General features: G+C 41.3%; 1 protein-coding gene across 1 annotated transcript in view; it reads right to left on the bottom strand.

The window, feature by feature from the left end:
• Positions 1 to 731, bottom strand: part of LOC111158714 (interaction protein for cytohesin exchange factors 1) — a 207,122-nt gene extending 206,391 nt beyond the window's left edge. The window contains exon 1 of the mRNA XM_022520933.1: positions 528 to 731. The gene's annotated coding sequence lies outside the window, so the exon portion shown is untranslated. The remainder of the gene's footprint in view (positions 1 to 527) is intronic.
• Between the last annotated feature and the right edge of the window lie 11,366 nt (positions 732 to 12,097).

The raw sequence follows: 12,097 nt of genomic DNA, 5'->3' as shown, positions 1-12,097 counted from the left end.
ACAGACAGCAAGACAGAGAACCAAGAAGTAAATCAGATCAGAGGCTATGGTTGACAGAAAGACTTAGGGAGAAATCAGAGAGAGAGAGAGAGACTTAGGGAGAAATCAGAGAGAGAGAGAGAGTATAGGGCATTAAGGTAGAAGTGGTAGAAAATCCTGAGTCCTGAGCCCTACAGAAGTGATAATTGGAGTATGTTACCAATCCTGAAAGATGATGAATCCAGGAGGATGAGTACAGAGAAGGGCCGCAGATTTGACCCAAGGGGAGACTTTGAGAGCAGTGGTTAAGAAACATGAGCCCATGGGGCATAAACAGAGATACTTAATGCCCAGCCACATCCAGGATTGAGAGGGGAAGCTCTTGCTAATTTGCTCCCATTGCAAAGCACACAGGAGTAAGTATTTAATGCAAAGTAGAAATGACCATATCCCATGTCTAGAACCCTGCTGTTATGAAGAATACCAAAACTTGAAAGCAAAGTCTCCTCAGAGGGAATCCCCAAGGCCTACTTGCTCTGCTCACTTACTCAGCTTTGATAAATGCTCTGGTGTCTCTCTCCTCATACTAGCTTGCTCGCTTCCCGGCTCAGAATAGCTTGCGGTCTGGCGTTCCTCTCAAGGCAACGATTTGTACATAACTGTGGAATGTTTCCAAGTGTTCACAAAATAAAACTAAATGGTGCTCTTGTGCATAGCTCAAACTTTGCTTGACAATTCCCTCTCAAGTCCCCATTACCTACGCAAAAGCAGCTCTACTTGATTAATCAAGCTGAAAATCCGGCGGCAGAAAACCTTGGTAGCTTGCATTCCGGGGTGAAACCTAGTTCTAGCTGGAAAACTTGGGCCACATTTGACCAAGAGAGTTCAAGTTCAGATCCTTCTCTTTGACAGCTGGCTGTAACTAAATCTAACCAAGAAAAGATAGTTAATTCATATAAGGGAACTTAAAATGTAATCTTGTTCATTCTCTGCAATGAAACACCTGGAAAATATTAGTTATTTGATAGGCATGTGGTGAATGTTGAATATTCAAAAAGGGTCTCCTATCACATTACATGATTAACATTTGTACTCACTAGTGAGACCAATTACGTGCCTTCTCTTTTTTGTGAGAACGGCAAGAGAGTTTGGGGTTTATGGTCCAACAAAGAACCAGAAAACAAGGCTTTTAGCAAAATTTGCTTCAAGCGTTCAACAGGTAGAAAAAACAAGGTTGTTATAACTGGCCTGCATTTTAAGTGAATTAGTAAAATGTTCTTGTTGCAACTATTAATTTGCTAAAAGAACAGAATTTTCAAAAATGTTCAAGAAGGGCACCTGACTGGCTCAGTGGGTTAAAGCCTCTGCCTTCGGCTCAGGTCATGATCCTAGGGTCCTGGGATCGAGCCCGCATCTGACTCTCTGCTCAGCAGAGAGCCTGCTTCCTCCTCTCTCTTCCTGCCTCTCTGCCTACTTGTGGTCTCTGTCCATCAAATTAATTAATTAATTAATTAATTAATTCAAGAAAATTAATAGACTATATATGGTCATCAGACTATAAAAATTATCATCAGACTATAAAAATTATTGCAAACTTCCCCAATACTATGCTATGCTCTGAGGTATCCCAACAGAATAATTATAAACAAGTAGCCTAAAGAGTATGGTTTTCATGGTGATAGTTCAATTTTTGGAAAGATTAAAGGTTTCTTTCCTAAAACATGACTTAGTATAAGTTCAGCCAAGTGAGTTGTGACATGAGGCACCAAATTACATTCTATAGGAATGAACACTGTTAAACTGAGTTTCCTGGGAAATATTTTGAATCAACTTCATTGCTCACCTTTCTGAGAAGTCTGTATTTTCCTATTTTAAACCAAGGTTCAGTATCAATACATACGTTTGCCCATAAATGGTTAAATGTTCTATTTCTTTCTGACATTAGAGATCAGAGCATAAGACTCCTAAGAAAGAATTTTCCTTCACTATAAGGGAAAAAAAGAACTGCCCTGCTCAAATTTAAAATAGAATTTCACAAATTTCTGTCATGCATTTTGAAAGAGATTACATAAATTGAATAATAAGTCTAAAGAAAATTGAATATAGGCCAATTAAAAGAGGAAGCAGAACAAACAAACAAAAAAACCTGGGGCACCTGGGAGGCACAGTCAGTTAAGCCTCCAACTCTTGTTTTCAACTCAGGTGATGATCTCAGGGTTATGGGATCGAACCCCCTCTCCCATCAGGCTCTGGGTTCTGTGCAGAGTCTGATGGAGATTCTCTCTCCCTCTCCCTCTACCCTTCCCTGGCCACACATGCTTGCTCACTCTCTCTCTCTCTCAAATAAATAAAATCTTTAAAAAAAATAAAAGAGGAATCAAAAATATATTTTTAATTTTGTGTAGATTAAATGACTAGCCTCATACAATGATGTTTTCCTGCTAGAAGAATGTTGTTCTGCTAGAGGTAATTATGGTAATAAGAATTAGGGTAATTTAAACCCTATTGAAAAGGGGATTTAAGAGATTCTTATGTTGCAGAGAAACCCAAGGATATGCTTGAAATCCTGGCTATTTATGCTGTCATAAAAATAACTAGGCAGGTACCAAATTAATTTTATGTATCAAAGGACTCAATAATTTTAGATTAAACCATTTTAGATTTATTAATGATCTGATGGCATATTAATTGGGGAGTTTCCATTTGCTATATGCTTTAAGTTTTAGATTTCATATTTGGACCAAAGTACCATCACACTGCATTATTTTCCAAGTCAGAATACTTAAGCTTTTCCTCCAATATACAACTTGAGGAAATAAATATCCTCCCAAGTAGACACAAATGTTCCCTATCTAGCAAATGACCACATTGGTACAATAATCTGGAATCTCTAGCTAGATTGAATTTATGAAAAGATGCTTTTTTATAGATTTTACAATAGCCTGATTTTCATTTTGTAAATGTGTTTCATTGTGTACTGTCTTTATTCATTCCCATTCAAAGAGGAAGTGACTCTACTGTTTGAGGCCCAATGCCACAGGTTAAAGTCAGAGAAGTGAGTCATGCTGGATTTGGTCCCTAGAAGTGCTTGCCAACAATGCAGATGAGTTTATCACTAGCACTGAAAATGACTTTTATTCTTTCCCCTTGTATGTTTTCTAGGGCTGTCATAGCAAAATACTACATAATGCAAATACTACAGAATATAAGCCGAGTGGCTCAAAACAACAGGAATTTATGCTCTCACAGTTCTGGAGACCAGAAGTCGGAAATCAAGATGTTGGCAGGGCCATGCTCCCTCTGAAACCCTAAGGAACAATCCTTCCTTGCCTTTTCCTAAACTTCTGGTGCCAGGTGGCATTTCCTTGGCAATCATTGGTTTGAAGCTATGACACACCAATGTCGGTTTTTATTGTCATGAGCTGTCTGTGTGTCTCTACAGGGCTGCCTTCCTATAAGGACATCAGTGATACTGGATTAGGGGCCCCATCCATTAGGACCTCACCTTAATTCAATTCAACTAATGACATCCACAACTACTTTATTTTCAAGTAAAGTCACATTCTGAAGTACTGGGGCTTGGGGCTTAGCATATCTTTGGGGGGGAAGGTGGCACAATTCAGCCCATAACACCCCCTACTACCTTTAATCCTCTTCTGTCAGTAAAACTCTTGTATGCCAAAAGAGTCTCTACATGGTAAGAAACTGGAACAGGAGTGAAGAAAGAAGACCCCGTTGGTTTATAACATTTTTACTTTCTTCCACAGCAGAAAACATACTGGCTAGACTTTTTTTTTTTTAGAAGGGAAGACTTATGTGTAAAGAAGTTAAATGCCTTTCTCAGTAGCACCCAACTGTTATACATCATGGGCAGCCCAGGTCTCCTAACCCCTGGAACTATGCTGTTCCCATGGATACACAGAGCCTAATATAAAGCCCCATCAGTATGGGTCCATCAACACTCAAAATGAAAATTGGATATTTTCAGATTAGATAAGTTATATAAAGGGGCCACAAGGAGGATCCTTGCAGTGATGAAACTGTCGTTTGCCTTGATGAGGGTTTCGGACTACCCAGGGATGGTCCAGAGAGCCATGAATGCTACTGTCCCCCAGGCCCCTTTCTTCCCCTCTGGTTGAGTGGCAGTCCCTACATACTACCACCAGACTGCCTAGAAAGCAGTCTAACCATACCTGCCATCCTGTAGGGCACGGGAAGTTCCCTGAAGAAGAAAGAAGTCGTCCTTTTCACTACCTTCTCAGTCAGGAAATGGAAAGGAATCTCACTTAAAGAGATTTCAAAGTACACCATGCCTCTACTCAAACCCAGCTTTTGCCCCAAATTTTGGCCTCAAACTGCTAGCTGATGTAAGAAAATCTCTAATGTGAATGAAAATAGCCTAAGGGCCCTGTGACACAGTGGCCAAGCCACAGGGGAGTCACTCAAAGATCTGGGTTTGAACCCTGCCTCTGCCTCTGCCTCTGCCTCTGCCTCTGCCTCTGCCTTTGCCTCACGTGGGAGTTGGACCGGGTACTTCTCTTCTCTAGGCTTTGGGTTCGTGGAGAGGACAACTCCTGTTTCCCAGGATTGTTTTGAGAAGTGACTGAAATTGTTCATGTACTAGTAAAAGTGCTGCTTATGGTTCCTGGAACATAGAAGGTGTTCAGTAATATCGTCGGTCCTTATTCCGTGCCCCGCACATGCAGTATTCTGAAAATGTTGCGGACTCTCTATTCAAAAGGCTATTGTGCTATTTCTAGTGCAAGTTATATTCCACGCTGGGATGTTTGGGCAGGAGGTTTCTTGTCTATCAGATTAATTCTTTTGCTTCTAATCTTAACTCGCTCTCACTAATATATTCAGACATTTTTGAAAGGGCTTACCCACAGTCTAGTAATTTGGGGGTGAGTTTAAACTGGCTAAATTTCGCTTTTCCCCTACTTCTATTTCAATGGCTATTTGGTTTGGGAGGCCTGTCTTTGGGTCACATTTGTTCCTCAGTTGTTTCTATGGCAAATATCTCTCACCTGATCATTTTTGAGACCAAGGAGAGTTGCTCAACACCTAGGAGCCTGGGTGTCTGATTTCAGGCTAGAGTCTGATCAGAGACTCCTCCAGGGTGACAGGCTGTCACTGGCTCCGTGAGATAAGATGGCCAAGATCCTAACAACAAGAATTATCTCTTGACTTCACAAAAACGTTTTCCAATCTCTCCCTGTGTATGCCAAGATGATAAAGATAAGTCAACATGCCCTAAAGAAGTAATTACTCTTATGCTGGCAAGTCTAAGTGTAATTTAGAACTATTAACTATGGGACTATGGTATGGAACTGACTGTTGAACTTGCTAGAAAGTCATTCAATACATGTTTAGAGGCTGTTATAAATCATCCAGAGAAAATAACCCTTTTTTAAAAATGTGATTCTAGCCATGAATGAGACCAGTCAGCCCCCTATGGGATCTTATTTGTTTATTTTCACGTTAGAGCGATCACATGACTCCATACCAGTCTTAATCTCAGAAAGAATCTCCATACAACATTAAATAACACCAACTGTGTCATGACTTAGATTTTAATGAACCACAAACATCAGCATGCTGCAACTAAAAAGCTGTTTTTGTTTTATTTTTGGTGAAAGATTAAAAGAGGGTTAAATTTTTGTTCATTTATTTTAAATCAACATTTATTTTGTATTCAGATTATTAAGGTAGCCCAGATATGCTCAACTAATGGAAAACTTGGGGAAAAAAATAGAAAAGTACAAAGACAACTTTAACTAACAGCTATAAATCCACTAATCATACAGTAACGTTTTAGCATATTTACCTCAATCTTGCTTCTCTACATTTTTACATAGTTGAAACAGTTGTGCTTTTGCTGTTTTTTACTTAGCATTAATAAATGATGATATTTCCATAAACATCTGTGGATTGATGGTATTCCTTTATATGGATCTACTGTCATGTGCTTAGCCATCCTAATAACTAGGCTCATAACATTTGTTATTAATACACAATTCTTTAAAAGAATCATGCTTATTTATGTAATTTAGAAAATACTGAAAAGCATAAAGAAGGACATGCAAATTGGTGGCTAAATTTTTAAAGTGCCTGTGATGATTTGAAAGGTGAAGAAAATATATTGACAAATGCCATTTAGTGAAGACCCATGAAGGAGCAGACCATGGGCAATCGGATATGTTACCTTCACACACAACCCCAAAAGCTCAGTGTTATAATTACCACTTTACAGGTCCAGAGCTCATAGAGTTTGAACAGATGGGTCTGACTCCACATTTGTGTTTCTCCTGGCTATATTTTATTGCTTTCCCAGAATCACCTCCACCCTACCACCATATCCACTGCCGCCACTGCCACCATCACTGCCACAGCCACCACCATACCCACCAGCTCCAACTTTATACCGCCACCTCCATCACGACCAGACTGCCACACTTAGGGCTTTTCCTTCCATCACCACTTCTTTTCATCTCATGTCTATATACCCTTTCTTCTCTTCTCCCCTTTATATTCACCTCTTCTCTTCCTTCACTTCGACTTCCAACAAGCATTTCCTTAAGTGTCAGAGTAACAGAGAGAAAGCAAAGGCTATCTTACCACACTCACTTTAGGAACAATCCCCATCACTTATCCATTTGATAAAAACCGACAGAGAGCATATTATGTGACAGACACTATTTTGAACACTCAGTGTATAGGAACGCCCTCCCCTCCTTTTGTGAATTTTTTTTCAACATGGAGAGCTCGTTGTTCAGGATTTTCTTCATTTTCACATCTGTTTGCATGTGAAACACGCTTGCAAATTGTCAGCCTGTGTTGACGTTACCAGTTCCTATAGCCTAGTCTCCATGCTGGATGGAAAGCAGAAGTGAGCTGTTCAAGGAAACCCGCGTCAAAAGGAAAGTCTCAGGCAATCGTCATGAAGTAATTTCTTATCTCTTATTGCCACAGAAAACTACCACAGGAAAGAACTTCCTATTTCCAGACTTAGCTGATGTGCATTTGCTTAACGCAGCTTCCTGCAGTTTACACACACCCCCTCCCCAGAAAAGACACTGGATATACAAGGAAAGGAAAGAAAGAAAAGTAGAACAGCGATTAAAGAATGAGTCCCTCAACAAATACATACACTGAAGCCCCTTTCCTCCTCACTTGCATGAAAGAAACCCGTATTCTTTCTGTTCCTATTTTCTATGTAAAATAATTAGTGCTAGAGGAATCAGACTCTATATATGACTGTGCACTGCCTAGGGCAGTAGTAGGAACACATGGGCCCTGCAGAAAAGAAAATCCACTGCTACAGTCAAAGATGCCTTGGCGGGTAGTAACTCTGACTCCTACAGTGACATTTCTTTCCCATGCACACGAAGAAACCCAGATGCTCCAGATGCATTTGGTAAAAACCTCAGGACCAACATTACCTAACTTCTCATTTACGTACAGGTGGGATTTCAAGCCTGTGACTTTTCCCTAAGAGTAAAATCCCCTCCGGTTGCCTGCCTACAAAGGGGGATCTTCCACAAAGAGCACAGCTTCTCCAAAGAGGGTGGCCACAGAGCGTTTCCAGGCAAATTCCTCAGGACCCAAACAAGTGTTAAACTGAGCTTTTCTAAATCAAACCCGTGGTCTGCAGTCCAAGTGCCTGTCAATACAACATCCATTCAGGAAGGGGAAAAGCAGAATGAGTATACAACCATTCTCCCAGGATATTAAAGAGTAATTTTAACCCTGGACTTCCCAGAAGCAGGTTCATAAAGAGCTGAGCCAACATTGTATCATCTCCCAAGAGTCACATTTTAAAACTCATCACCATTCTGAAAGAGAGAGTGCTGGGGTATCCGTTGCTTTGCCACCTTGATAAGCCAAGCAACGAAATCTGATACATCAGCCAAGGAGTGATTTTACTTACATGCAAGAAAAAGAGAGTAAATCCAAGAGCTGGCTGGTTATCCCTGAGTGCAGAAAACTCATAATCCACTGAAGCAAAGGCTAGGATTCCACCCAACGCTGCCTCAGCTCTGGAGGCTCCGTCTACACAGGACCACAATTAGAAGCTGAGCAGAGACTCAAGCTCTTTTGAAAGAAGAGGAAGTGTCATCTCTACTTCCTCAATTTTCTTGTTCTTCCCTCTTATCGTTATTGATCCCTTCCTCGATTCCCAAATCCAAGGCACTGAGCACACAAAGCGTGCGCGTCCCATCTCTCCGATTTCACTTATCCCTAAACACCACCCAGTGTCTTTGTTTCCAGGACACACGCACAAAACTTTACTCAGTTTTGCTTTCCTGTTTTGGAGGCAAAGATGTTTATTTACAGGCATGGAGGGTGGGAACATTTGCAGAGCTGTTCTCAGTGTGTTCAGTGGAGATGCCGCTTGTTCATGACCCACCTCGTTTAGGCTCAATCTTATTTCAAAGTTCTCTTCTTTCTCTTCTCCAAATACTTCATGATGCTCTTCTCAATAGAGTCTAGATACATTTTAGGGTGAAAATAAGTCTTAGTCTGTACTGTTTTGCAGCACAAATCATAAATTCTCAAATAGCAGCACTTGTCTTTCCCCCAACCAGGCAAGGAAAGGATGGTCTGGGGGTCAGAGATACTTGAACTCCTCGCCAATAAATTCCTACCCTCCCACATCTTCTTTCCAACAGTAGCATCTTGTTTCTTGGGAAGAGTACAAACTCATTATAATTTTACTCTGTTTTCAAAGAAAAGGAAACAAACCGCTAGAATGAAGTTCATGACCAGGGCAATTTTCCAGAATGTGGGAGCTACATCATTAGCATGGATATCCGCTATCTGATTGCATTGACACTTTGAAGCTTTAAACAACCAACACCTATAACCTCAAAGCTTCTATAGGTCAGAAGTCTGGACCCAGCTGAGCTGGGTTCTCCTGCTAAGGGTCTCCCCTAGTCTATACACTCAGGGGGTCATCCAGGGCTACAGCCACCTCAAGGCTCCACTGTAGAAGGAAACTCTTCCAACTTCACTCCTGCAGTTGTTGGTAGGATTCAGTTTCTCACAGCTCTGAGACCGAGGACCTCAGTTCATGCTGGTTGTTGACCAAGGCCACCCTCCGTTGTTTACCATGTGGACTTCACACGGCAGCTCATGACGTGGCAACTGGCTTCACCAGAGTGAAAAAGCAAGAGTGAAAAGGAATCAATGAGATTGAGAAGCTCTCATTCCTGGTTAAAGTCCTATATGTAGCCCTTCAGGCCTGACTATGGGTACTTACAAAGGCTTTCCCCAGCCTGGCCTCATGGGGAAAGCTGCCCTCCCCATACCGGACTCCATGACAGCAAGTGCACGGAGGTCTCTGAGGGCAGTTGCAGTGAAGGTTTGGGGGTCCCCTGGACCATCATGCTCTTTTCATATTTACATTCTCAGCCCCAGATGTCTGATGTGGGAAACAAGACAAAAGAAAAATTTAATTTCTTACCACCTAGAGCCCACTGACAAGTCCGTGACACAGGCAGAGTGATGTCCTTCTAGGAACTCAGCTGCCTCCACCTTAATACTTTGCTAGGGGCAAAAGACAATCTTAGCCCAACCCCCAGGATCCTGTAGGTCTACTTTAATGTGTAAAAATTATTTGGAAACTTCCTTTATCTCTAAACCCACCAAGATAAATGTTGGCAATCATCCCCCAAACATATGACCCACCAATATACATCTGAAGGGTCTCATGACTAAGGTTTTATTTGACAGTAATAAATGACCTTTTCTCAACAATAGCTACCTTCCTCAAGGTCCTGGAAAGCTTGCTTCCAAAATTCCTGAGAGACTTGCTATCCCAAATCCCCTTTTAACTTAAAAATATATAATGGGCCACTTCTCATGACCCCAGGGCAGCTCTTCTGCCCACAGGTCCTGTCCCCGTGATTTAATAAAATCATCTTTTTGCACCAAAGATGTCTTAAGAATTCTTTCAAAGCCATCAGCTTTGAACCCTAATATCTTTTCCATATCAATGTTCATTATCTGAGACCTTGAGTCAAGGTCCTCTTCAGGTGATCTCATTGAGGCCTCTTTGAAGATACCTTTCCTACTACTCAGCATTTCCTAGCCACCTCCCCACTTTACACCTGCACACCTACTGGGGTCTATAATACTACTGGAGCCTTTTGTTCAGGGCTTCCTCAACACTGAGACTACCTCCACTTGACTCCACCAGTGTGCCATTCCCTGGTGGCAAATGGAATGGTTGTGGGGGTGGGGGAGGATAGTTGGTGCTTCCTCCAGCTTTAGACTCTTGCTTATGCCCTCATAGTAATTGATTAAAGCCTTAAGTCTCTCAGTTGTGGCTGGTTCTTTCATTCAGCCCCTCATCACTTCTACCTTACCCAGCTCTGTTGAGCTCCTGACAGGAACAGTGTTAGCAAGACAGAGTCACAATTTTTGTAATCTAGTCTCAGAAGTAATAGCCCATCCCTTTTGCCACATTGGGTTTGTGAGAAAAGGAGAGGGTCGCACAGGGTGCACTCCCAGGGCAAGGATCACAGGGGGCTATCTTGAAGGTTTAGATACAGTATGTAAAATTATGTAAAATTTTACCCAAATTCAAGTTGCCCCTGTCCAGCCAAATGTCAACAAAAGGGAAAGCCCTTCTAAAGATAAAATCATAAATATCATTACACCACTACAAGAAGATCTGAGACTTGCATCCAGGCATTATAATATCCTACAGCCCACTGTATTCATTACCAAGATCATACTGCTCAGACCTGAAAATCCAATGACCCTAATCATTCAATCTCCAAGACACAGACTAATTAACATAGATGCAAACCCTATAATAAACTACAAAACTAGTCTAGAGTCTGCAATTTCAATCTAAAGAATAACTCTTTACCTAACCACAAGCATGAGAAGCCTCCAAGCAAAACCAGGGATTTTTCAGTGGGTTTATATATTCTCCTTAAGCATCCATCTCAATGAGATTCAAACTTCTCAACACCTGTTTCTCTTCTCTTGACATTCAAAGAATCTTCTCCCTCCTAAGAAAGACCAGGCAGGGCTTCAATGCTGGCTACAGCCTCCCCAACCCCCATGGTACAAAAGAATACTACTCCTTCCATCTTCCCTTATAAGCAATTAGAAGGGCTATTTCCTGGCCTGCCACCACTGGAGGCAAGGAGGAAAAGGTCATTCTGGTTAGAGAAGTAAATAATTCAATTGACCTTAGACCTTCCTCATTTGATGATGTACAGGTAACAGCTGACATTCCAGACAGAAGCACTAGATTTACAGTTTAACTGGCAACATTTTCAAAAGCCAAGTGAGATCCTCCATATGTCATGTTTTGTGTCTCTCCTTCTTCAAAAGTGTTTGAATTTACAGATTAAACATAGCCTATATCCCAACATACCCCGTGCCTCACAAACCAAATGTCAATTAAAAACCATGTTAAAAATAAATAATCCCAGGACACCTGGGTGACTCAGTTAAGTGTCTGCCTTCAGCTCAGGTCATGATCCTGGGAGCCTGCTTCTCCCTCTGCCTGTCATGCCCCCTGCTGTGCTCTCTCTCTCTCTGACAAATAAATAAATAAAATCTTTAAGAAAAGAAAAGGAAGGGAGGAAGGAAGGGAGGAAGGAAGGAAGGAAGGAAGGAAGGAAGGAAGGAAGGAAGGAAAGAAAGAAAGAAAGAAGGAAAGAGAAAGAAAGAAAAAAAGAAAGAAAGAAAGAGAAACAAAGAAAAGAAAAAGGAAGGAAGAAGGAAAGAGCGAGCCATTGGAGGAGCAGAGAAAGTGAAGGCATATAATAAAGTTACTATTTGGTGAAAGTGAAGGCCTTTGGGGAATAGAAAATAGTTTGAAAATAGAAAACTCTTCAAAAGAACTTTTGAAAAACAACTCCAGTCTCTGGTTGCAGACTTCCTCTCCATTTCTTTATATTTCTTTCATAAGGAGACAAAAATGAAATTGAATCTGTGGAGGAGTGAAAGGATGACAAGAAGATGCTGTAACTCTGACGGAGATAAAATGAAAGTTCCCTCAGTGGCTTCTTGTTCACATGAACCTCTGTTTCTGGGAAATGCTGCCTCGTCTCCTTCCTGCACGGACTTGTCCCTGCTGGGCTCTGTTGTGGTT

The sequence above is a fragment of the Enhydra lutris genome, unplaced genomic scaffold (genome assembly GCF_002288905.1).
Source record: "Enhydra lutris kenyoni isolate GAN:26980312 unplaced genomic scaffold, ASM228890v2 scaffoldscaffold62, whole genome shotgun sequence".
Taxonomy (NCBI): domain Eukaryota; kingdom Metazoa; phylum Chordata; class Mammalia; order Carnivora; family Mustelidae; genus Enhydra; species Enhydra lutris.
This window is presented reverse-complemented; position numbering and strand designations above follow the sequence as displayed.